General features: G+C 39.1%; 1 long non-coding RNA gene across 2 annotated transcripts; it reads right to left on the bottom strand.

The window, feature by feature from the left end:
* Positions 1-3,398: 3,398 nt before the first annotated feature.
* LOC116781232 lies at positions 3,399-24,355 on the bottom strand. 2 transcript variants are annotated; one of them, XR_004354825.1, is made up of 6 exons: positions 24,165-24,355; positions 13,790-13,833; positions 12,819-12,903; positions 12,526-12,703; positions 9,403-9,556; positions 3,399-3,516 (listed from the first exon to the last, which is right to left on the bottom strand). It is a non-coding gene; the product is annotated as an uncharacterized LOC116781232 (long non-coding RNA). The 2 variants fall into 2 exon arrangements; XR_004354824.1 differs by lacking the exon at positions 3,399-3,516 and having other exon boundaries at positions 8,452-9,556.
* Between the last annotated feature and the right edge of the window lie 939 nt (positions 24,356-25,294).

The raw sequence follows: 25,294 nt of genomic DNA, 5'->3' as shown, positions 1-25,294 counted from the left end.
GTGTTTGGTGTTTTCAGTGCACAGTCAGGATGACTTTGGAAGGGATTGTCTAAGGTATTGCTTGTTTAGTGCTGCAGTAATACAACACAAAGCCATGACAAATATTGAAAGAAACCATTGGCTTTTAGACATCCTAGAATTTACTAAAAATTTAGGCAAGTCTTTTAGTGATTGTGTTTATTCTGTTCCTGAGATTTAGCAAGACACCTTTATTCAATAACAAATTTATGCAACCTAAACTATTTGCAAACCTGGAATTGAGTTCTTTATTTGGAGAAAGTAGAAGTGTAATACTATTTGAAAAAGCCAATGATTGTGTCATTTTGCATCACAAAGGGATGGCTGACTATGACTAATCCTCAGGCATTTGTCAAGCCTAGGCTTCCCATGGGAGAAGATTTTTACTAAGCGCCATAGCCTTTAGAGCAAACTAGGACATTTGATGTATTTCCACATGGATAACAGCATTGCATGATGTCTAGGTAAACTTACATTATCTATTAATTGACAGCTTAGATCTGTCTGGCTCAAGGGGAATAGACAATTGTGTGAAGGCTGAGGTAAGGTTAGAGGACAAATGTCGAATGTCACTGGGTTATACCTCTTAAGACAACCAGTAGTCCAGCTATGTAACCTCGATTTAGGCTTGTATCATGATCCTGTTCCATTCAGTCCTTTTGAGAAACATATTTTTTGCAAATAGAAAAGACCATGCACACTCAATCATCTTTTCTTCCACTTAATTGTGTGGCTAATATAGTATAATTTCAGGAGATTTTGAGAGATGTTTGCTGTATTTGAATAATCAGATCCCTTTAGACTATTGTGTAGCTCTGAACAACTTATGCACTCCACTGTGTAACAGAGAAGAGACTCAGAAAGCTTTGTATCTCTCTGCTGTCTGTTCCTTTCCCTCCAACAAAGCACACCAGTTACAATGAATGAAAAAAAAAAAGGGAAAGAAGACCAATAAACTGTCTACATGCAATTTATGATGCCCAGATGCCTTAACTGGGCTTGGTGGACTGCTCAATAGAGATTTTTTTGAGAAAACTTGATAATCTCAGGCATTGCCCCCACAAGAAGTTAAAAGATAAACTTTGTATAACCTTTGTCATCATCACCTTCTACATTTGTTTATCAAGTACTGTCTTAAGGGAGTAGATGGTGTCAGAGAATGACATACAGTCTTCTCACAGTCTTTGTGCAGACTTGAAGATGACAAACAAAAAGAATTGCATGAGAAGGTAAATAAAAAGTATACATGACACTAGAATTCCTTTTAAAAAATAAAAGTTGCCCCCTCTGACCTCACTCAGTCATTGGATCTGTCCACTTCTGCTCCCAAGGACAAGGAGCTCGTACATCCTGGTATGGAAAGAGCAGAGATTCTCAAATTTTGAGCTCAAGCAACATCTCCAGCACATCTCCATCCTGGCTGCTTCCAAGGCCATGCAGCCCCTAGGAAGTAGCCCCAGGCTATTTAGATTAACTATCCCACTCACTAGATGAGCAAAGGCATCATTTGTGATCCTTCATCTTGTGGAACAAAGTTTATCTACTTGATCAGAAAGACTGGACACTGCTCTGAAAAAAAACATCTGCTGAGACATATGCTACCATAAGCCTGGTGACACCAGTTTGAATCTCTTCAGGTCCAGAAGCAAAGATGATTTGTGATGATGAATCCCTCTGTGAAGGCATTAAGCCTTTCTACATCTGCAGGGATGAGGAGCATGAGTCTATGTATATGGGAAACATCTGTGAAACAGCTGATGTGTTTACTATTCAAACCCAAACTTACCTCTTGTGAGCTCATACCTTTGGGTCTTTACAAAAATGATATCTAGACCAAGCCTACAAAGATGGTAATCCAGTCTCTCTTAGCATCTTGAGCTATTAGATTTATCATTACTTATTCATTGAAAAGCAATAATCATGTCTAATTATATTAAAGTGAAGCTACAGTACCTTCCTTATATTGACCTTAGAAACTTTTTTTGATCAAAATCAATAACAAATTTCACTATTTTCACCAGTATTTCAGCTAGTAGCAGTAGGACTACAAAAATGGTTACACTCTGAAGCATTTCATAATCAGGATGATTATCTTTTGTGGCTCAGTTAGTAAGTGCTGTCATGTTTAGACTGGCTTTGGAGTGAGTTCTGCAGCAGGTTTGTTATTGGAGGTGTTGTAAATATAGTCTTCTTTCTCACATGACTTCTTGCACTGTGTATGTTTTACAGGCTGGGAAATGCAGTATTACAAATTGTCTAGGAGTTCATTTTTATTAAACAAGACAATAGTGAACCATATATGCGGATTTTATTACAATTCTATCACACTACAAACGATAGAGGAGTTTCTTAATCGCAGAAGATAGGTGAAGAAACACAGAAAATAATTAATATAATGAAGAGGCGTGATGAAAACAAAGGCAATGGCATCGTTAGCAAAACAAGGCTGAGAAGACTACAGTAATACAGATGAAAACAAGCTATCACAAAATAAAGGGGCTTTACAAAAGCCCTGTTCTATATTTTTGAACATACGTAATAAGAATGTTTTTATGACTTTTTGAAAAAGATGTAAATTCAGTTTTCTGAATGCATTTTGTAGCCATTATGGCTTGGATTTTAACTTATTCTAACATTAAAAATAATTCTAAAAGTGTGAGGAAGAAAGGATGTCGCAGTTGAAACTGGTGGTGTTTCCCTGATGATTGATGCAGATGGTCTGTGACTCCCAAATGGGCTAATGGGGTATTTGTAGCACCAAGGGCACAGAACCCCTCCACAGCCAACCCTGTCTGGCAACACAAACGAGCACCATTCCTTGGTGGGAAAAGAAAGAAATAAAGGAGATAGTTCTCTAAATGTTATTTCTCCCCCAATACCTGTACCCCAGAATATCTTGAACTGCCCTTGCTGCAATTTCGTGGCTGCTCTATATGTCAGCTGTTTTCCAAACTCAAGAGTTGAGCTCAGGACACACAGACAACACAGACACAGAGACACAAACACAGACACATCCTTTCTTTTATGATAGCTTACTCTTAGATTACAGGTTTTTAATGCACTTTAGAATATAAAATTCTGTCATACAGAATTAAAAGCATTAAGAATGGGCAGGCTGCAAATTCACCATTCAGGTTTAGTAATTTGAAGAACCTTTCATTAAATCTTCCATTTTTCTGGAATTTTCAGGCAATTCCAAACCTGAATTTCATCACACATTAGCTTGGAGAAGCTATTACTTTAATAACTGTGCACTGATACGCATGGTAGAACTATAATGTCTTGCAGACATGTAGGCAAAACAGTGGATTTTTTAGGATCTGAGAAAGCACAAGCTGTAAACACAGTGCAGTAAAAATGCCTTCTTCTCTGTTTCCCACTGGCTGATTTTCAATTTGTTTCTTCCCACACTCTCCCAGCACTTGGTGTCTCCCTCCATAAGCCAGCAATCCTAAAACGCACAAGGTCTGGGCATTTCACTCAGATGCTCTCATGCTGCTGCATAAAGAGAAGAAATACATAATGCTAAAGAGAAAACAAATCTGCTGTGCACTGCCATTCACTACAGCATCCAATCATTTGTTCAAGACTTATCACTCTAGGGAAAACAATAAATCAACCTTACAAGAAGTACTATCGAGGTAACAATTAAAGATGTTTTTTCTAAAGAAAAATGCTGGTTTGGGGCACACATTCGTTTCCCTTGGAATCATAATCCTTAATCACATTACCCTTGCAGACATCCTGAATAAGCTACACAATTTACTGTAAATATTCAATATTGACATTCCCATTTGTCCTTTTCCCATGGCGAGAAACTGATGTGGGCCTTGCCCTGTCTACTGCTGTGTTCTCTTATTCATTACAGAAATATGAAAGACTATCCTGAAAACACTGAGTTACCAGGCTCAGTATTTGTCTGTAACCTTCCTGGGCTGTGCTCTCATGTGAGCATATATATTATTCCTTGTGGCACTTATAGACGTGGTTTAGTGATGGACCCAGCAGTGCTGGGTTAATCGTTGGACTTGATCTCAGAGGCTGTTTCTAACCTAAAGGGTTCTATGACCTCTATGGATCTATGTGGAGCTCCCCAGGAAAAGGTGTAGATGAGCTTGATATGGTCTGAGTCATGATAGAGAAGACGTGCACATACTCTCTTTCCTTCTCAGAAGTCTCATGGCTTACTTACACAAAGGAATTTGGTCAAAAAGTGTGAAAATCCAGTGTTTCAGCTGCACCATACATTACCCTCTCTCTTAAGTGGAGAGGTCTGGACAGATATAGAGGTCACCTCCAGTCAGCTCTCCATTCATTATTAGCCTAGCTCAAGAAGGCTCAATTCAGCTACCACAAAAGTACCAGAAGGTTTCACTGCTTTAATAGATTTTAGGCACATAACAAAAAAACTGAAGGCTGTTTCCCGTGTTACCCATTTGGAGTGGTTTGCTTTTCCGTGCACACAATACTTACCAAGACTGGCACAACTGGCAGTGCCTGTCCTGTGCTGCAAGAACATTTTTGGTGGGACCCTCAAATTCAGCAAAGTTTGCATTATGAATGTGGATTATCTGAGCTAATGCCTTACTACTTCACTTGAGGCAATTTCCACTTCTCTGGTGTATTGTTTCTGATTTTCTGCTACTTCTTGATTTAAAATACTCAACAAGTGGCTTCAAATATGAGAGTTCTGAAGACCATGATGGAACCATAAGGAGGGTCATAGTTTCTCCCTTAACTGGGCCCTGCCCATCCAGCCACTAACAGGGACTGTGTTTTGAATGTGCGTTCAACTATGCCACCAGTTTGTAAAGACTACAAAAAAAAAATTCCTCCTTTTTGCTCTCTCTTCAGTTCAGGTGGTGATGACAGCTTCAGGCAAAATCAGTCAGTTCAGTCATCCAGCAGCTACCCAGGTTTGTTTTTTGTTTAAACATGTAGCCTATGGAATAGCATGAAAGTAACATGATGCATCTGAAGCACAGATGGAGAGATACCACACAGACACCTTCCCTTTGGCTACACAAATTCATTTACCAGGTTAGACTTACACTCAAAAGAAAATACTGCATTTATGTGTGTGTGCACTTCTGCTCATCAGCATCATAAAAAATGACAATCTGGCAATGCTGATCATGATTAAAGCAGTCTGAAGTACCACAACCTGTGGTACTTGAAAGGCTGTGACACAAAGGGATAGTGTTGCACTCCTTACTTCTTAATACTCTCATTTTAAATTGTATTTTCTTCAACTTAGTGGGAAACAAGCAAGAAATGCAGGTCAGTATGGAACATCAAAGGCCACTACTCTTCCCATGGGTGATGAGAAAAAGAAAAACCAAAAAAATCACCTTTTTTTTTTTCCACAGAAGCTTTCAAGAAAAACAAAAGCTGCAGCTCTATTTTACAAAACACACTTAAACAACCTAACACTGAATTATTCATGCCTGTTCTGAAACACAAGCTTTATAACCCTGAATTAATTGCCCTTGGTGGTGAGTATATCTCATCTCATTGTAAATACTTTGTCAATTGAAATACAAACATGTTCTGCACAAAAAAAAAAAAAAAGATGTTAACACAAACAGTGTCATAAGCTTAAGTATATTATCACCTCATTTTTCGTAACGACTTTGGACCAAGTTTTACTTTTGAAGCTGGCAGACTGACTGGATTTTCATTGGTGTGAAAGCTCAGACCAGAGTTTTTCCACTTATGACATTTGTTTTTTGGAAGGGAGTTGGCTGGTTCTGCCTGCATGTAGCCATAACCTAATTTTCCATTTGTTTTATCAAACTCCCTCTTCTGGGATTCTTCTGAAGGTAATAATAATTTTGTAGGATTTTAAGATGGGACTTGCCCATTTGAGTGCTGTTGCTACCCAGACAGCCACCCAACTGTCTATGAGGTCCCTTTTCTTGGAATATGTTCCTGAAATCAGTGTCATCCCTGGAAATACAGAATTCAGAGCAGCTAGCCTCTTGGGTGGTGTGATGTAAAAAACCACACAAACCCAAAGTGAAAAAAAGACTGGGGCTTTTCTGAAACAAAAGCAAAATCCTACCTTTTGTGGTATGGAAAAAAATTTCTTTGCAATTAAGATTTTCTTTTGACTGCTTTCTTGATCAGGTACAAAAAGTTTTCTCTACCGGTGCCTAAATATCAAGTGAACTTGTAAACACAGGAAGACCTGTACAATTGGTTGCAGAGATTAGGTGGTCTAGTTTAAACCAAGCACTGTTTTCCAGCAGTCCTGCCTGCTAATGAAGGAAAGTTGTTTCTCATAAGAAATACCACCTCTGCCCTATTTCCTCTAACTGGGTTTTTGAGAGACACACACAAAATAAAATTTCATCTCTCCACAGAAGTCTGTGTAAGTGACATTTAGCTAGTGGACTCAATCCTGACATGCGTAATAGGAGGAGAAGGGCAACTCATTAATTTCCAGGCTCCTCTGATCCCATGGCATTTAACCTTTAGTATCCTGCTGACACAGGCGATCCACCAGCCAATCATCCATGGCACCATGTTCTTGGCTCCTGTCTTATCTTGGGTGGAGTGGAGGGAATGAAATATTGGAGAGACAGAGTCAGTGAAGGACCACTGAAGTATTTCTTTGCTGGAGAAGGACCTTCAGCTGTCCTATCAGCTCTGGTCAGGACAGTGACTCTGTACCTGAAATATCTGGCAGGCCTGCTTTGTTGCTTAACACCAGCATTTCGGTGGTGAAGGGGAAAGGAGAATTCAGGGATAGCTGCTGTGCTTTCCAACCAGCTGGGGCCATGGAGACATAACTCTGCTTGCTCTTGGCTCTTTCTTTTTTGTGATCCCCTGGAGCAGCCTTTGTAGCTAAGTGTTTGTTCTTCTGTGTCTAAAATAACTGTAGGTCCAGTCTTGACTGTTATGCTAGATTTTTAGCACTTCTCTTGGCTGAAACCTGGAGAGGGAAGGAATGTTGTGGCCCCAAGACAGTCCCAACATCTGCACACCCAGACACACACTTTGCTAGCATCACACCTTGCCGTTGCATCTGTTCTCTCCTCCTCAAAATCCTTCCTTGTGACTGCAGTAACTCAGGTCCAAGAGATGTGGACATTCATGTCAGGTCTTGGGCAAGATTAATGAAAATGTTAGGGTGTGATGTTCAGGTACGATGAAGCTTCAACTGACTGTAATGGGAGGTTCATGAAGTTTTTATGATCTCACCCCAGGTGTCTAGCTGGGAAGGCTTTGGAGGAGGGTAGAAGCTGAGGTCAGATGAGTATCCTAATCCATTTGTGCAACTTGGGAACTATAGCTTTAAGCCAGTTTATAGTGATTTGTTGTCTTAGTTTGGTGGTGTGCTGACTGCTTTTCTTTCATATGTGGAGAGAGCAAAGCACTTTCCACCTGTTTTTAGCTCACTGGCAGCTCAGGTCACCTAGCAAGCATTGTGATTATCTGAACACAGAGTGGCTCAGAGGAATTGTGCTACTCCTCAAAGGGATGGAAAAGGCATGACATTTCTTATTTTATGGTCTTTTTTTGTTTTTTGAGCTGTGATATACCATATCCTATGTGGCAGGTGGCATGACACAGATGAGAAGTCAGAGTGAGAAATAGCTTTCCTTTCACTCTGAGGTGTGACATATGCTAGGAGATGCTGTAAACCTTATTAGGGCTCTTATTATTGTACTACCTAATGACTGGTGTATATATAAAATATTATTGTGTTTTACAGAGACGCTCAAATGTTCAAGAACAACTAATGGGTTTGGACGTGCAACTGGCAGTTATTTCCCCTATCTCCAAAAATCAGGTTGCTTCAAAATTTTTCAGAGGTTGTGCAGCTAAAATCTAGTGCTTTTGAAAATGTAAGCTATTTTTTGCAAGTTAGGTATTGTGGCTCCTGTATTTTAAAACTAAGGTTTTTATTCTTCAGAAAAAGTACTAGCAATTATCTTACAGTATATTTTTCTGGTAAAGGAAGCTCACACTAGATGTGACAGCCAGGTGGATAGAAAAACATTTAAACTCAGGGCCAGACAAAGATATAGATAGAGGTCCAAGAGGAAGCAAAAATATATGGTAGAGTTTACAGTGTTCATCGAGGTCGGAAAGATACAGCAGTGTGTCAGAACTGCACAGACAGGACAGAGTCAAGGCACTGAGGCATATTTCAGTTTTCAGATGTCATAATTACAAGCTTGGTCTAAATGTTATGAAAGAGTACTATGGCTGTTCCCCACAAAAACGTAAATGTTCTCTTTCTCCGTTTTTTGCAGATGAACAAAGCCATAGCTCAAGATGAGTTACTCCCAGTTAAGGTTTTCCATACATGTTTAATTATCCTACATGTACATGCTATGTTTGTGCATAAGGAGTGACAGAGGAAACTATCATGCTCACACATAATAATACAGCATTGTTTTATTTCTGCTATCATGTCTCCTCTAATCATTGTGCAAAACAACCGGTGGCTAATGTGGCAGAGAAGACTGGGGAATAAAAAGCAGAAGCCCTGAAAGAAGTGAATTTTCCTTTTTTCTCAGTGGCAATGCCATTCACCCAGAAGGGGGAGATCTCAGCCTGCATGCTGCAGCAGCCAGTACCTAGCTGGTATTTCAGCTCCAGCTCAGATTTTGTCTGACAGGAGATTTCAACACAAACCGTGCAATTTGGTGCTGGAGCACGCTGGACCTCATCTGCTTAAAAAAACGCACAGATATAGTTATCACACTTCATAATTTAATAAACTGCTAAAAAATTGCACACGTTTTCATTTTAGCAACTTAGGTCCCACAACTAAACTCACAATGCTACAAAGACATTTGAATTTTTCACTAATATGTCATGAGCACTGCACCCATTGCAAATTAATGAGTCTCTGAATAGCACTGTGCATTTGTCATTTGAATTTATGCTAATGCACTGAGATCTCCTGATGATGTTGATAGTCCGCAGCAGCTGCTCAAACTATAGAATATACATGCATGTTTCCTCACTTTTTATTCATCTTTCCTTGAATTTTTATGGTCTATCATTTGGACTGCAGTCCTGCTGCTGGTTATTGATAGGGCTGCTAATTCTCTTTGACTTTACACTACAGGCTTGACCCCCAGCCCTGAGTAGAAGTAATGGACCAGTGTTGAGAGAATTATGTACATCACACAACAGCAACCTCAGACCAGAGGGTCAAAAAGAGTTCATTGAAAACCAATGGTATTTACAAAGACTGTTGGCATGGTAGCTGATAACTTCCCCCCTCTGCCCCCAATGAATTATACCAAGTATAACTTATTTCAATAAGTCTGGGGCTGTGACTGCGCTCACAGAAATTATATATTGTAGTGGATGGCATTTGTTCTTTTTTGCATGTCAAAAGAAGTAAGGCCTCTCATTTACCCTTGCCACCCAGAAGAGGAGAGTGTGCAACAGCCAGCGTATGGTAGCAACTGCAAGATGCTGGCCAAAGGCAAGATGACAGCCTTTCCATCCAGAGTTCAGGCAGTGCCATTGGGTAATAAAGAACAGCGTCAGACTGAATCCATCTGGGGTCCTGTCAAAGAAACAAAGAAAAGAACTGCTAGGGAAACTAGTAATAAAAGTTTCAAAATATTTATCTGCGAGCTGTTGTATATTGGAAGTTTGAATATTCCAGAGTAGACTACAGTCTTTACCAACTTTAGCTTTAAACATGACAATTATAGTGCTGCTAATATACCCAGGAAACAATTATTTGAGCTGCCTAATCATTTTCAAATGACTCAGAAAAAATCAAGCACAGAGATGAAATGAGTAGCACAGATACAGAAAGTACAGCTTGTTAAGAGTAATTCCATTTTTTTTGTTTGTTTTGTATTCTTCCAGGTTTCACAGGGCAAGGGAGGTTTAGCAGTTTAATTCTGAAACATCTGTGAGCAGTGATGCTGTACAATATACTATGGCCTTTTGTTTGCAGCAGGTTCTTTTTGAGAGAACGAAGCTGTGTCACATGAGGGAACTTGACTGAATTATCTGATAAATGTCAAAATTAGACAAATACACTCTGCCATCTCTTAAATACTATCAGGAAAGGCTTTTAAAAAATTAACCGGTTCATCTCCAATATCAAAGAGAAACTCTAGAGCTGAACAATAGCATATACAAAAGGAAAAGAGAACAGACTGACTCCATGATCTTAAAGCAGCTCCGAGCAGAACTCTCAGGAGAGCTATTTTATATATATAATATATATATTTATATATATTTTTATATATGTATATGTACATGCGTATATATATATATATATATATATGTACATCTAACATTCTTGCACCATCACCGGTTAAAGGACTGCTTCAGAGAATTGCATTTCAGTGAGGAGCAGCAAATAGATACTTTCCTATAGCACTGCAGTTTTCCCATCAAGGAGAGTAAAGACATTTTCACTGTTCTCAAAAAACTTTGAAATGTAAACTTGTTCGATTGATGGCTCCTTCTGGTCCTGGCAGCCTTTTTGATAGCTGGTGCTCTTTCTGGAATACTTGTTAAAAATGTCTCTGTAGCAAAGATGTTGTGTTTTTTGTTGGTTTTTTTTCACCCATGTAATTTTTTTAAAGTCAGTGCATGGAAGAGTGGAGATAGGCTCGTGTCTTAAATGCAGCAGACTGACAGGTGAACACCTCTCTCGCTGCCCTTGTACATTATAATAATTTGTGAGTTTAGACTGCTTGAAAACAGTTTTTTCATTCTAAACCTTTGATTGTCTTTGTGCACAACTCCTGCTCAGGAAAAATGGCCTTGGAATTGCAAACTATGCTGGAGGCTGCGAGCGTGTCAAGGTAGTGCAAGCTATGTGCACTACCATCACTTAAGACCAGTGCCTGCTACAGCTATTAATTCCTCCCTGCATGGAGACTGACCAAAATTTGGGAGTGACACCAACCTGAAAGGTAGTGTCCCATGTTCTTCCCTCCACCAGTGTCCGCGGTAGCTCACTTCTGACCTTTACCAGCAAAGAAACCCCTATTCTGGTTCGGAGGGAGCCCATCTGTTGAAGGCAGCCCAGCTTTCAGAACAACTGTGCTTGCATACTTGCTTGTCAAACTTGCACGGCTCTTAGTTTTGGAAACATTTTGCTTTGTGCATGTAAATGGTTTCCTGGAGGTTGTCACATATGCTTGTTTCTCATCTCTCATGCTACCTCCTCTGACCCTGCTAACTCCATCATTGCAGTGTAATTGTAAAAGGAATCTTCCCAGTTGAAATAAAAAGCAGTGTCAAGGGAGGTTTCTGGATTAACACCTTGGTGCTAACCATGGTTCACAGATCTGGAGAAGATTAAACTTGCTCCATGTGAAAAAATTTTATACGTAGCTTTAACAAAAAAATAACGTAGCTTCCAAATAAAAATAATCTGAGGCAGACAGTCAGCTTTTCCCACTCCACTTTTCCTTTCACTGTGCTCAGTGTAGCTATTAACTAGCTATCATCATTGTTAAAGATTATCTTGCTGTATAATAAGCTGGGATTTTTTACCACATCAAAACACAAGAATCTTCAAGAGCCTCCCAGCATGTTTCATGGACTTAATCTTGTCCCTCATTCTCCCTTCACCAGCCTCACCAGCCCCCCTTTTTATTTCTTTGAAAGAATTTGTGCAAACTCAGATTGCAGAGAGTGAATAATTCAGCCCACTGGTATATGAAATCATGGCAGAGAAAGTAGTTGGTGTGATTCACAAGGGCTACAATGTGCTTAGAAAGAAAGGCAGATAATCCTGATAATATGCTATGCTAGCCACGGCTTTTGGTAAAATATACAGCACTCAGTAGTCTCTTCAGGCTCAAAGGAGACTGTGCTTCTCAAAAATGACAGCAACATTTTTAGGCTCTTGTAGCCTTTTATGTTAAAAACCCTTGCAAGTGATTTTTTATCAGTGTGCTTGTTAAGTGAGAGAATACTTGGTTTTATTTTAGTTCTATTTTAACTACAACAATGAGTTCTCTGAATATCTTTCTAATGTTTCAGATTTCTATAAAGATAGCAGTTTCTTTTCCAAATAATTTCTTAAAGAAAAGTGTGAGGGATGGAGGTACTAACGCTGATGAATTTCACATCCTAAAATTACAAAACTACAGGGAAAAGGTTAAATCTGAGCATTCCAGACCTCAGATTCTCGGTGTCATTGGACATCTGGGGAATTGGGATTATGATTCTTACATAATGTGGGTCAGTCTTTCCCCATTGATATCAAGGAACTGATCTATAGGGATTGGTGATCTGGGTCTCTGTGCAATTTCCTTACAGTTCCAGATAGAAATGCTGCCTGCAGATCATTACCATCCCCAAATGCCCAGCTTGCATTCAGTCTCACACCTCAGCATGTATTACAAGAGCCTAAAAAGTATCCCAAAACTGAAGAATCCAAACATCTCTTAAAAAAACCCTATTAAGTATATTGCTTCTTGTGCATGTTAGAAAAAAAAGCCACATTCAAAGACACAGTTAAGAGTTGTCTCCAGCTTTTTTTTCTAATAGGAATACCTGCAATCTTGCTAGTGTACCACAGGCAGATAGAGTTCATGGCCAAGCTGGGGACACCACTCAGCATCAGGAAGTGAGGGTACAGGCTGGAGAAGGATACAGGTGGGAGAATTTCACGGCAGTCCTTATTCTCTGCATCTCTGACAGCTGCTTGCAGCTTTCAGCACAAGACGATTCACTGAAGAACAAATAAAGAGCTGGGTCAAGTACACAGGAGAACTTTGAAAGTGCGAGCTCGTCCTTTTAGGGGGTGCCAGGAGTTGGCAATTGAAAATGGTAAGAATGTATGGTACCTTCTCTACAGACTGCCAGACACATCTCAAAGGCATAGTGAGAAATGTCTTCTGGCCTTCTCAGTGTCACAAGGCATTTGCATACCTTTAGGAAATTAAGCACATAGACAGAGAATATCATTTAAATATCCATATCCTCAAAGGGAAAGGATCCCAAGTTTGGCCCTTAGTCCTGAAAACTAGAGGAACCCTCAGATGGCATATTCTGGAGTTGAGATGATCCCGAAAAAAACCTGGTGCTCTAAACATTAGACACATCTCTGTTCTAAATTGAATATTTTTCCCCCAAGCTATTTATTTGATTTTCTATATGGAGCATGTCCAGATGCTGTGTGTGTTTTTGAAAGCAGATTCTTGCTTTTAAATTCCATATGCGGAATGAATGTTTATTAACATATCAAATTGGGTAGGATTTTAACTAAGAGAGAAAAATAAGGCTTTACAAGAGATGTAAACTTTTTGGTGTGTTAATCTTCTCTGGATTCACTTCTCAGCAGAGCTCTGTAGCTGCATCGAAGAGCAGCACCACCAACAATATCCCTTTCCTTTTCCTGGTTCCACAGTGTTGACATTTTCCTGTGAATGCTATGCTTGGTCCACACCTCTAATGATTCTAGGGCTGTCTCTGGGGATTTGTCCTTTCTCCTTCTCAGTCCCTTCCTTTGCATGGTTCCCATGTGCTGTGGGGAGGCTCAGGAACTTGTCTGCTTAGCAGACTTGAAATCTCCGCACCAAGCAGTCTGCCTGTCAGAGTCATCAGTCTTTACAACTGTTTTTGCTTCATAAGGCAGTGGAATCACCACATTTACCTTATAGTTCTGTATTTACCTACAGACAAAATGATGTGATTCCGTTATGTACTTCTGTGGTGTATAGGTATTATATACACGTGTGGGAATGAATCAAGACTCCTTTTCTAGTACAAATGCCACACATTTTATGCTCTTTTTTACCCCTATAACCAAACTCACAGGTTGTAAAGATTCTGCTTTGCTCAGAGGGACTCGTGGTCAAACTGAAAAGAAAAAAAAATGTTAAAAAATTCATACCATACTTCTTAGTAAGTTCTCTTTTCTCTTTCAACTAGCCAACATAAAAACCTTTTCTCCAGGCTTTAAAGTACTAACAAGTGTTCTGCGGTTTCTAAGAGATTCTTTTTTTTCTTTCATAGCTCCAGGGTTACCACCCTAGTAGGTGTGGAAAATCTTTGTTCACTTCATTATAAGACACTTTTGTGTACCATCTAACTGGATTCAGCCAGCAAAGAAGAGCAGATATGTCCCATGCTGAATGCTTTTTTTCCTTGTCCCTAACATCCCAGGATATTGCACACTTTCATGTTCTAATGGAGGTTTCTTTTACCAGTGACCAACATTTTCCTCTACTCTCTAATGCTTCTACAAGTTTCTGACCTGTTATAATTTCCCCACCTGCAGTGCAGTTGCAGCCAGCATTCCTGTTGAGTACTGAGGAAATTAATATGTTGCCTAGAAAAACTGCCTTCACATTTAGAAAATCTGTATGCCAGAGGATGTTAGCTTGTGTACACTAGCATCTTGAGTGTTCTCCGTTGCATCTGTGTGAGAACTGCAGTGAAAATCGGGGGGGAAAGGGCAATTAATATAATGAATTTCGCTACAGGCTTTCTCACAAACCTTGCCCACTTGTCACCAAAGCAGCACCTTAGGCTGCCAGTGGTAGATGTAAATAAGAAGCACTCCAGACTAGTAAAAATGAATTTATTCTTTGAAAACATTGCATATACTATTTTTGTGTGACAATGAAAAAACGTCCAAGCACTTTTCAAACACACATTTACTCAGTAACGTATTCTTATTACCCAGTTCTCTATCTGGGCTATTTTGAGAAACTGAAAGCGCTGCTTCTCTTTTAAAACTAGCCACTTCCTTTTTGACTGTCTTCCCACTCTGAACATAAAACAGGTGCATCAGCAATATTTGGCAAGTAGATAGCAAAAGAAGTTCTATCTTTAATACCCAGCATTTTATGTAGTTTGCCTTATCTTAGTCATCAGCACTGTTTCAAAGCTATTGAGTGTCACAGCACTGCCTACAAGCCCAGTTTGATGAGAGCTGGCAGGGGTTACAGCTGTGGGAGGACCTGCAGGAGGAGGTACTAGATGCTTCTGTGAGACAAGAGATGCCCGTTATAATACTTCCTTCATATTTCTCATTTGTTAAAACTCAGTTTTCTTTGTTCTTTTATGACAGGTGACTGAACCGATTATTTCCAGATGCAAACAGACAACTCATCTTACATTCTGGCAAGGAAAGTAAAATGGAACATACTTCATAGAGAAAGATGAATGCAAATGTATTTGGCAGACTCATAAACAGTTGAAAACAAGGTCTTACACTGCAGAGACTCAGGGAACCTTAGCTGTACTGCCCATACTACCCGCAGTAAATGAGTTGTCTGCCACAGCATAGTATCTTCAGATGTTATAGTCCTCTGCAGATTGCTTTTAGATGTTAAGGTACCTCTGCTTTACATTGTTTTAGAGGCTTGAATTTAGAAGGCTTGAATTTAGAAAACACAGTCTTTCAACTGTTATTGGAGAAAAAAACTCCCCTCAGTTTCAAACAGGGAGCAAGAAGGAGGAACTGTCATGAGTTGAACTTTTGAAAAAGATACCAGGCTTCAGGGTCCTGGGGGTCTGGGGTAAAGGATCATAGGTTGTTGACTTCCAGTGTCATGGGCTCCGGGCAAAACAGAATGATTTGTGATGAAATATAAAAGTCCAGAACTGGTGCCTCCTTCCCTTAGCCTGTCACAGACTTAATGTTGACCCCTGCAATAACCATTCCATTTTCCTGTCTTTTTCCTCTTATGATACCTTTCCGTTCCCTGTTTTTCATCAGGAGAGTAAATCATAACTGGTGTGGTGGATTGTAAATATACTATATTAATAAAATATAACATACTGTACTTACAACTAACTGCAGTTCACTGGCCTTTTGCCTTTGATACGCAAAGCGAATACATTCTGATCTGCATAAACTATACAAAGTTACATTTTTCTTAAAAAAAAAGAGGAAAAACTCACCAAAAATAAGTGTTATAGACAATCCCTATCATCATCATACAGAGACAATCTCAGAGTAACTCCACACTCAGCTTCTCCCTACCATCTCCACACCATCTTCTCCCTGTGTCCTGAACACAGGAGCTGGAGGAGACATAGCATTAATGTAATACATTAAGAGACACCTATGAGGTTTAGCATATATAAATGCTAATTGTGATTTAGTTGAGTCTGTTTGTTATCATTTGCTGCCTATTTACAGATTTAGATGCAAAAGAGATTTCCGTAGACTTAGTGGTCACTTTTAGGGTCCTGGTCCTATGTTGGTGGTGTCTCTCTGAAGACGTCCACACTATTTGATGCTGCATTAGTCTGTGCCAGATGTTTCTTTTCATTCATAGATAACTGCTTATAACACAAGTTTTCTTGCTTCAAAAGGGTGTTTACATCGTCAAAAGAAAGCTAAAAATTTTTGATTTGGACACACGTTGGCTTACATAGTATGCATTCAAACCATCCCATTCTCTAAGTTTTCAATGCAAGATGTTGAACATTGCCTGGGTTCTTCCATAGCATTTGTGGAATAAAAAATTATGTTCCAAAGTTGACTGTGATACTACACTTCCAAATCATACATTGATAAATAATAATCCTGTAGTAAAGCCTATGTCATTGTTTCCCACAGCATTCTCCAGAAGAAACTGGATGCTCATGTGTTGGATGGCTACACTACATTGGGTAAAAGAGTGGTGGTGAATGGAGTGACATCCAGCTGGCAGCTTGTTACTAGGAAGATTCCCCAGGGCTCTTTGTTGCAGCCAGTCCTGTTTAATATCTTTATTGATGATTGGAATGAGGGGATTGAGTTCACCTTCAGTAAGTTTGCAGATGACACCAAATTCAGTGGGAGTGTTGACCTGCTGGAGGAAGCAGCACTGAAAAGGGATCTGGACAGGCTAGATGGGCAGAGGCTAACTGTATGAGATTCAGTAAGGTGAAATGCTAGGTCTTGCCCTTGTGTCACAACAACCCCAGGCTGTGCTACAGGTTTGGGGCAGAATGGCTGGAAAATGGCCCAATGGAAAAGGACCTGGGGGTGTTGGTTGGCAACATCTAAACATGAGACAGCGTGTGGCCAAGAAGGTCAAGGCCATCCTGGGTGATATCAGTGATAATGTGACCAGCATGACCAGGGCAGTGATTATCCCTCTGTACTTGGCACTGGTGAGGCCACGTCTCAAATCCTGGGTTCATTTTTGGGCTCCTCACAGCAAGAAACACAGTGAGGTGCTGGAGCAAAAGCGAAACAGAGCTGGGGAAGTGATGGGGGTAGAGCTGTAACCCCCTTTATGCAAGACCCAGAAAGGATCACTCTGCGCGGAGTCACAGTGTGACACAGAATGAACGTTTATTAAACATGGACACCGGCTTTCATAGGGAAAGCAGGCACTTTTTTGGAACAAAGAGTGGAGACTGGGAGGAGTATTCCAGGAGTGGCAAATCACAGCAACAAGGGGTGGAACTGTCTAAACATGGACAAATGGGAAGAACAGGTGAAGCAGGTAGGATGAATAAGGAGAGGGCTTACATTGAACCAATAGGAAAAAGGGTAGCAGGGGTACAGTACCAGGAACAATACATTTTACATAATAAAATATATAATTATATATATATATATAAAAAATATATAATATATATTATATATAATATATATAATATATATATAATATATATACATATATATATACATAATAAAATATATTGTACTAATAATAAAACCATTGCACAATGGAGTAAAGGCACTTTGAAACAAACACTTGCACAGTCCTGACAGGCACACAGCACACCACGATGTAAGTGCATTCTGATGTTATTTCTTCTTTTTCTTCTGATTTCTTTTCACTAATTTTTCTCTACCACTCATATGTCTCCATCGGGGCACCTCCAACAGGGAAGGTTCTGGAGCACAAGCCTGATGAGAAGTGGCTGAGGGAGCTGGGGGTGTTTACCTTGGAGAAAAGGAGACTCAGGGGGGAGGGAACCTTCTCACTCTCTACAGCTACCTGGAAGGAGGTTGTAGCCAGGTGGGACTTGGGTCTCTGCTCTCAAGTAACGAGTGACAGGACAAGAGGAAATGGTCTCAAGTTGAGCCAGGTTTGGATATTGGAAAAAATTTCCTTACCAAAATGGTGGTCAAACCCTACCACAGCTGCCCAGGGAAGGGGATAAGTCACCCTGAAACTGAGCCATGCCCTGAAACTCTTCCAAAAGGTAGATGTACAACTCTGCTGCAGACTGTGAATACTTCATTGCAACCAGATCTGCCCTCCTTGTAAAGCCATTTAAACTCAGTCTGGAAAGGCATGCCTGGCTCTGATGTATTGTCTTGCTTCCCACTTAATTTGCTTTAAGCAAGCTCGTAATGAGTATCATGTAAATCCCATAACAATCACAAGGCAACATGTTTGAGATCATTTTGAGCTTTGGTAAGGAGCTGTGGCCCCTTCCAGCCCAGCCAAATCACTGACATCTCTCAAAACTGCTCTCTCAGGCTGCCCAGGGAAGTGATGGAGTTAACATCCCCAGAGTGCTTTAAAAGATATGTAGATACGTTGTTTAGGGACAGGGGTTAGTAATGGCTGGGCAGTGCTGGGTTACGGATTGGACTTGATGATCTTAAATGTCTTTTCTAACCTGAATGGTCCTATCGTTCTCTAATTCATATTTTTCCAAGGAAGTAGGTAATCCTATTGCATTTAAGACTATAGATACCTTTAGTATGGTGGCCTATCCAAGCATGTTGGACTTCCCATCGTATTTGATTCAGTTATATGGACAACATTTCTGCTCCTCTAAGTGCATCAAGAGATTACTGATTATTATTCTTTTAAAGTATATGGGAAAATGACATTGTACAAATGAAATATGTAGGATTAAATAAGAATTATACAGCACTGATTTCCACTCCCACATTTATTGATTTTCCCTCTTCAACTTCAAGAAAGAGAATTATTTTTAGTTAGAAACAGCTCCTAGAAGATCACTGTGGCAAGTAAATGTGGTGACTGTCCCAGCACTAATGAAGTTTTTTTTTATTTTAAATACAATATTTTCCAAATTTTAGATCTTTTTATGTTAAGGGCACTGAACTCAAAGTATCATGTGGTAACAGCAATTCTGTTTTATTAAAAAACTTGGTAGTAATTTTTGTTCAGAAATTGTTTAGGATCAAATGCTTGGATAAAAAACCCTTAAAAATGTAAAGCCCAAAAAATTAACCCCCCAAAAAAAGATCATCAGATATCTGCATATTTTGTGGAAATAGTTAACAAACCACATAAATATGCTGCCAGAGTACTGGTGATATCCTTTAGAATCCCAAGAATATAGGTGGGAGAGTGCTAATACATGTGTCTACCCCCCAGGAAAATTTTCATGAGAAATTGACACCTTAGGAATGAAAGTAAGCCAAAGGGGATACATAAATGAGCCAGCTTCTTCAGTTTCGGTACCGATGGGACTATTTATGGAACCTTTATGGTCAGAGACAAAAATAACTTACAAATAAGAACTGAAACAAGCTCCAGAATGGTCATCTTGGAGAGGAGAGTGTCAGCAACTGGAAAACTTTTCCATGGGAACTTTGTCAGCATGTAGGAGATGCCCTCTCTCTTGCATTGTGTTGTTGCCTCACCCAGGAGACAAGTAATAGACAGATGCTGTTTTTACTAAATATGGGTCAGCAGTAAATTAGCGTGGTGCAGGTATTATGCATTAGTGTACTACAGTGCTCTTTCTTTTCATAATGTTAATATTATTTAATTTTGTAACATCAATTGTAATATTAATTGAATCTAATTACTGCCTGTTTGCCTTTTTAGCCTTAACTCTCTTTTTTGTCCACCCACACCTTCAAATATGTCCTGCATATGGATTAGTGTCCACATCATGCTGGAAAACAGAATCATTACATATTTTTATCTGGTTCAGAGACCCATTTGTGAGAACATGAACCCTGAGGGGGTATTTGCTTAGCTCTTGTTTTGCCTTTTTTAAATCCTAACTGTTTAAATAAGTGGCATTTTTCTAATGTGGCTGCTTTCTCATCTATTTCATCTTCATATGACTCTTTTTCCCCCTAGCTTTGATTTGTATGTGTGGAGTATTTTTGATCAGATAACACCCAGTGGATATTTTGCTGTCTTTATTCATGACAATGGTTTTGTAAGCTGCAGAGCTGATAAACACTTACATGTGCCTTATTTCCTTTTCTGCATAAAGATTCTATTGAGACATCAGCACATCTGGGGAAAACATGTTTTTTAATATCATAGTTGTTGTTATCAATTTTAAATTCAAAACCATTATATTTGATGTCTGTATCTTTAAAAAATGCAAAATTATGTCTTGTTGGCAATAATGAATATGAATCTAACAGAGAAGAAGAAAGGGAACCTGCTTTAATGTTCCTTTGTTATAAAATTCTTATCTGACAAAAGGACTTTGAGAATATTAAAACTTGACTCTTTGTCTGTTAGTGTTATGAAAGATAGAGTTCTTGCTAAACTAGTGCTGCTTTATTGTCTCCACAGTTATGATGCCTTACACAGCAGTTTTTCCTTCAAAATAAATCCTTGGGACAGAAGATAAAACAAATGCCATGCTCTAGTGACTGGCATATACCAACCAGAGGCATATTCACATGAGAAAACTGCTTGACAAATATTTCATGTATCTGAGACATTTTCCAGCTGAGTTGCCTTGCTATTCTGTTCCCACCACATTCTCTGCATTACAGAGTGGAAGAGCAAAGACATTTAACTTCTGCACTGGATTGGGAACTTCAGATGTTAAAGACCAGGTCAATATTATGTTTTTTTTTCAGTTAGCACTAAATAATGGAAACAAACTTAATATCAGTTCTTTTTTTCTGTATAAAAGAAGTAAATCTGGGAGGGGTTAGCTATATGACTTAAAAGTCCCTTTACACAATAGCTAAAAATTCTCATGAGCTATTTATATATTTATTATAAAATTATGAAAAGCTCATAATACTAACTTTCTCGTCAGAAACGTGAATCTAACTGTCTAAATATAGAAAAGTACGACTGATAGAATATAAAGAAATCATTGAGAAAAATCTTGGATTTCAAATAAAAAGAAAAGTATTTTTAAGGAGGTCAATTTATTGGAAATCATTGTTTCAATTAGCTAAGCAGGTAATTTTTTTTAACATAAATTTATAACAAAAGTTCTGGTGTAGCATCAGCCATAAGGGCTGTATGTCAGTATGGTATTATGAAAAACAACAGCAAAAAGGCTATTAGCTTTTATAAGAACACTAAAAATAAATTACTTATTTCAATAACAAAATTTTATAGCTCATTGAAAGGTTCACTCTTCAGAGCAAAAACTAAAACACACAGTAGGAAAAATAATTTCATTGTACCTCATGGACTTAGAAAAATTAGTAATGCACCAGTCTCAGAAATAAAGAAGGAAAATGGTGGAAAGTTGTACAGCTTGTTCCTGATCCTTCACATAGAAAATAAGGTTAAAACTTCTAGTTAATTAGCTACAATTAAGCAGTATATATGACCTTTCAGAAGTCAATCATCTCATATGCCTGTGGAGCTGCTTGTGTTCAGCCGTGAAGTAATGAAACAATTGTGCAGCATGCATTTGATAAATTTGAATAGAAATTTGCTTGAAAAATCATTATTTGCTTGCAGAGTAGGAAAAAAAGACTAAATTTGTTGTATTAATTATTTATTGCAAACTTTAACTCAGCTGTGGCTATGAGTAAGGTGGGAAATGAGTCAAAAGGTACCATATAAAGGAAGAGCTTCAATGATCAGATTCTGTCTTCCTACCCTAAACACACTGCCTACACCTACTTGGATACCACAGGCAAAAGTGAGCTGATTTCAGAACAATGCATGCTATGCCAATGTTACAAAGACTCATCACATGGTTTTGGCATGGTCCAAAACTCTGACTCTGGGTAATGCCAACACTGTGCAGCATTTCAGGATTATTTGGAGCATGATCATGTTCATTGGAGCAGGTATCATCTAGGGAACCTAAAAGCGCACCTGCTGGAGGGAGTCCAGAGGAGGCCATGAAGATGCTTAGAGGACTGGAGCACCTTTGCCATGAGGAAAGGCTGAGAGAGTTGGGGTTGTTCAGCCTGGAGAAGAGAAGGCTTTGGCAAAACTTTGGAGCACCTTTCAGTTCTAGTACCTAAAGGGGCAACAAGAGAGCTGGAGAGGGACTTTTGAGAAGGGCATGAAGTGATATAGCAAGGGGTAATGGCTTTGAGCTGACAGGTGACAGGTATAGATTAGAAATTAGGGAGAAATTCTTAACTGTGTGTGTGGTGAGGCACTGGCACAGGTTGCTCAGAGAATCTGTTGATGCCTCATCCCTAGAAGTGTTCAAGGTCAGGTTGGATGGGCCATTGAGCAGTCTGGTCTAGAGGAAGATGTCCCTGTCCATGGCAGCAGGGTTGGAACAAGATGAGATTTAAGGTCCCTTCCTACAGCATCACCCTTCTGTGATTCTATGTGGTCAGTTGTCAGTAGTTCTTTGCTACGATAGATGGTAGACATCAGTTTCCAGTGCTGCTTTCTCTTTGGTCTTCTAAGGACAAAAAGTCAGTTCAAGACTGATGGGTATTCACAATACTCAGACTGAATAAAACTCAGTGTTTGGTTTTTTTGTTTGTTTGCTTGTTTGTGGGGGGTTTGTTTTTGTTTGTTTGCTTTTTTCATTCTAGGCAGGTGAAGCAAATTTAGTATAAAGTTGTACAGTAACACATGTAACGCTGGTATTTCAGGGCAAGGAGCAGCAGTTGTATCCAAGCTTTAGTTGGTTGATTTAGAGGTCTGGACTACAATATTCCTACTTATTTGGGAATCTGAAAATAAATGGAGTAAAAGACATCTAAGGACACTATTTTTTATGTTTTCTTACAGCACCATCATAGGAAAAATAAAAATAGTAAGAAAAATTACTTTTTTTAATATAGAGTATCTCTGTGAACATCTAATGCAAGATTTTTCAACAACAGGAGTCTTAATTTTTTTGCTCCCAAATCCCTGTTAGATTCATAAATAAATACCTAATTTGTAACAGTGCCGATCACCAGTGTACCAGTCAGTGTCCCACAAGAAAACAGCTTTATAAACAGTGCATCTAGCTGAAGTTTTTTCTAGCTGACTTCCTCTGATTGAGCTTACTTGGAGTTTTAGATGAACTTTGCTTCTGAAAATAAGACTACTTATTTTGGTGCCAAAATTAGGGAAACTTGTTCCACAGTTAAATTTGTACCTGTGGAGATCCATTCGTTCCCCTTGGAGAGAAGAAAGTTAATGGTAAAAACAATTTTAAAAAGTCAAACCCCTTCATTAACAAAGCCAGAAATTTTCAACGGAAAAACAGATTGAGATAAGGATCATGATTTTTCATCAGACCTCAGTCTAGGCAAAATTCTGAGCTTCTGATTGTTAATCTTTTGCTAAAACCTGTCAGTATCTCCTTAATTAAATTGAGCTTTTCTTTGGTAAAACTTTTCATGTCAGAATTATACAGTTAAAATTCTGACATTCAAACTACTTGGTGAGTGCTAATGAGGTGCCTTAGTTTGTTTTAATGAGGTATAATGCATAGCTTCATTGATACATGAGAAGAGAAACAGGAAGATTTTTGAAACAGGTTTTTGCTCTGTAATCCAAGCAAAACATACAGACTCTGCTACTCACCATTAATAGGATGACATAAAGAGTTGGCAGCGTTTTTGTGCCGAATACCCTAATCTCATGTGGCTACATTTGAAACGTGAAAAATCATTGTTATCTCATATAGATCCTTACAATGCACTGTATGTATCTAGTGAATGAGCATCAAACTGACCCTGTGGGTGTATGCTGCACATCCTGCCAGTCCATTGATTTTGGGGCTACGCTGAAAACAAAAGGCTGGCTTTGAGAAAGGGCCATGAACTCACATTTAAGGGTATAATTTTGCACAAGTCAGAATAGAGGAGAGACAAAACTGTCCTCCAGACAATAGCCTTCAGTATGGGGAATGCTAATTATAATGTTGAAGAGCCACAGGGTCACGCTCTTTCCACTATTCTGTAATTATACACCAGGAAGCACAGCACACAAGAGGTTAACTTCTTTGGTTTGCTTTTTATTATGCTTGGGAGTTTCATGCATATGCAAGATATAATTCCATAAGAATTATATTGTTGGTTATCATTAATGGCTGCTTGTTATGAAGTGCAATATTCCTACCTTTAAAATTCAGCAGGATTCTAGACAGGCCTTTCCGCTGTTAGGAACTTGGCCAATAAATTACTCAATAGGGTGCATAGAGTGGCTGCAGCAATATAATAGCATCACCCTTGGAAACTGTGGAACAGTATTGGTAACCACAGGAGCAAAGGGGCACTTCTTCACAAGGATGTCTTTCACTGGCGCAGACGGTCAACTAGAGGGCAAAACAAAATGTTTCAGGCTAGATATAGATTTCAAATGGGGCAGATATTTGGCAGGCAGAAATCATACACAAAAAGCTGACTTTGAAAAAATGTCATGCAAAAAGAAAAGAAAGATCCTCTGTTACCACAGGAATCTGAATATATTATACAGAGCTTTATTAGTTGGCTTAGAGCAGGAAAAAGAAGTCTGACAGAATCAAACTGTAGCCTTTGGGAACAGAAGGATGTCGCTTCTGTGCTGGCTTCTTCTCACTGACCATTTAATTTCTGCTGACTGCATTTCTGGCAGGATTTCCTAGATAGAGAAGAACTTCCTCAATAGCTGGTAATATCAGATCTCATTGCAATTCAACCTGAGACATTTTAGGTGACTCTGTGTATCAGAGGTCACTGAAATTCACCATACTGTTTTTATGGCTCATTCTATACACTCCATCTACCTGCAAGGTCACATGAGAAAAATAAATATTTATTTGTTGTCGGGGCCACTTCTGTGCAGGAAGTGAAGAGTGTGAGTTTGCTTGGGCACTTCTGCTTCTTGGTGAGCCCATCTGTGCACTATAAATTTTCTATAAATGCAGACCAAGACTCTTGCAGGGAGGAAAGCATTCTCTCTTGTACGGATCTATTCTGGAATAGCTTTTCCCACAAGATGTTGTTCTGTTGTAAATATCCTCCTGTAAGACGTAAGAACATGTTTACCACTATCATATTAAAACAAAGTCTCAGCTAAGGTGAGTGCCCTAGGACAGTTTCTCCTCACAATAAGTGCATAAAGCAGGAGCACACAAAGACTCACAGCTGGGTGCTTTTAACTTTCTGGCTTAATGGATGCCTAATTCTTTGCAGCTGGGGTGATAAGGCATGAAGACTGTCTTCAGAGTGAGTCCAGGGCATGGCTTGAATTAGTGTTTCTGGATCTTA

Source organism: Chiroxiphia lanceolata, chromosome Z, assembly GCF_009829145.1.
Source record: "Chiroxiphia lanceolata isolate bChiLan1 chromosome Z, bChiLan1.pri, whole genome shotgun sequence".
In the NCBI taxonomy this organism is placed as follows: Eukaryota; Metazoa; Chordata; class Aves; order Passeriformes; family Pipridae; genus Chiroxiphia; species Chiroxiphia lanceolata.
The sequence above is the reverse complement of the archived record's forward strand: the minus strand, read 5'-3'. Positions and strand labels throughout refer to the sequence as shown.